Below are 2664 nucleotides of genomic sequence, written 5' to 3' on the forward strand. Positions count from 1 at the left end.
GGAATGAATGCAACCTGATAAGGGGTGGAGTTCAAAGTTCTAATAGGAGTAGGACTGGCCAAGATAAGATTGGATCGGGGTAAGGAGTCCTAATCCAAATATAGTTTTGATTTGATTAGAAGCATATTTGTTACTATAAATAAAGGGGTGAGTGCATCATTCAAAGCCCCTCCAATTCAACACACAAATTGCCCTGCGCAAACTCTCTCAACAACCTTGAGATTTTTATTTTCTTTTTTTGCCAACACATCTTCAATTTGGATAAACAGCACTGTGAAGGCAACCGGCGATACCTTCAGTTTGGATAAACAGCACTATCGTCGTAGAACCAGCCGACTGCGGAACACCTTCAGTTTGGATAAACAGCACTGCGTCGAGACCGACTGGTTATCTATCCAAGTCTCGGTCGAGAAAGACTTTCGGATCTTTATTGGCAAAGGTCATCTCATTAGCCTTTTCTGCGAGGTGAGGTGTTACAGTTTACTAGGGCTCGGCACATTGAACGCCGAGTTATTTTATGATTGGATACTCACAAGTAAGCTTTAGAGTTCGGCATTTTGACGACCAAACCATACTCACAAGTATATGTGCCCCTATATTATGGTGTCGATTTGGCGTGCTTATACCCTTACAAATATAATCACTGTGACTGAATCTGGCGCCGACGATTTGTGAACTTCATAAAATTAGCAGTCTTGTCTTCAGGCTCTAGAACTCAAAGGCCGAAACGTGTTCCTTCCTCAGCTGCAGTCGCAAGATCGAGAAGTCAGTCGCGCGCTCAACGCAACATCAACACATTTTACTCCTCGGTTGAGCTCGACCGACGAGTTGGCACGCCCCGCATCAACAGAAAGACGTAGTTAGCTCATTAGTTACTCGGCATGTGCGCCACGTAGGCTTAGTAGTTTTTAAGGTCAACACATATATATAATAACCTTTTGATTTTGATGCAAGGCACAATGGACAGAAACGAATAAAATGAAATGAGAACAGAAAATTAGGATAAAAAGGATGGATAAATAGGGTCCACTATCTCCTAGTGCAAGGAGAGGCCTGAAAACCCTATAAATTTTGGTTATAATACTAGCCTACAATGTAGACACTAGAAAGAACAAAGATGCAGACTCTTAAACAAGAGAAAGGCACATAAAAACGAGTTTACAACTCAAATATCAATATGATAATTCAAACAACTTCTCCCCTCTTTCTTTATAAATACAAGTATTTATAGGCTTACAACTTAAAGTGAAAAATATGAAAAGACATAAAAAGATAAAGGCTTAAAATATAACTCCTTAAAAACTAAATGATTTCATAAAATGTCATTAACCTAGGAATTCCATAAGCCACAAATTTAAAGCTAGATACGTGCATTATAACTCTAAAAATGCATGTATTATATTATAAAACTTAAATCTCAGCTACCAGTAATTTTATGTAATAACACCTTTAGTCCTTGGCCTGCATCATTCTCGTGGGGTTGGAGAGAATTCGTCCTCGAATTTGGATCATCATTTGATTTGGAGTGATAAAATTGAATTATGCCGGTCCAAACAAATGGATATTTGGAGCATTTAATATTGACTGTTGAAGTGTGAAAAGCACCCTTAATAGCATACCTCGCAACCTTGACATTCTTTTTCATTTAATTTATAATGTCAACCAAAACTTTGGAAATTCTGAAGTAGAAAACATCAACCCCAATAAAATCAACATATCTTGAAGTTTCTAATGAACTCATTAAATCATGAAACCCCAACTTCACAAATTCTTTGTAATCAGCATTTTTAATAATTAGACAAGATTCCATATCAACATTTCGTCGAACCACACAAGAACTTTGACAACAAACCTGATAAGTACCATATGGAGAATGATCAAACTCGGGAAGAAGATCAAGATTTACGAGACAATCACCTGAATAATTTTCACAACATATTGGACATGAATTATCCAAGCAACGATCAAATATTGGAGGAAGGTCCAGATTAAGATCTTCATCTAATGGCATCTGCGACATGCTGAACATAGCGTTACCCTTCGATCAAGCTGACGCTCTAATACCAACTGATGTAGGGCACAGCGAACAAAAAAGAATAAAACGAAATGAGAACAAAAAATTAGGATAAAAAGGATGGATAGGTAGGGTTCACTATCTCCTAGTGCGAGGAGAGGCCTGAAAACCCTATAAACTTTGGTTATAGTACCAGCCTACAATGTAGACACTAGAAAGAACAAAGATGCAGACTCTTAAACAAGAGAAAGGCACATAAAAATGAGTTTACAACTCAAATATCAATATGATAATTCAAACAACTTCTCCCCTCCTTCTTTATAAATACAAGTATTTATAGGCTTACAACTTAAAGTGAAAAATATGAAAAGACATAAAAGATAAAGGCTAACAATATAACTCCTAAAAAACTAAATGATTTCATAAAATGTCATTAACCTAGGAATTCCATAAGCCACAAATTTAAGGCTAGATACATGCATTATAACTCTAAAAACGCATTTATTATATTATAAAACTTAAATCTCAGTTGCTAGTAATTTTATGTAATAACGCCTTTAGTCCTTGGCCTGCATCTGATTTGGTTAATTTACATCTAGCTTGTGCTCAGCTGGCCAATGTCTCCAAAGAGCTTGGGGATGCAAGTAATG

The sequence above is a fragment of the Malus domestica genome, chromosome 03, assembly GCF_042453785.1.
Source record: "Malus domestica chromosome 03, GDT2T_hap1".
Taxonomy (NCBI): Eukaryota; Viridiplantae; Streptophyta; class Magnoliopsida; order Rosales; family Rosaceae; genus Malus; species Malus domestica.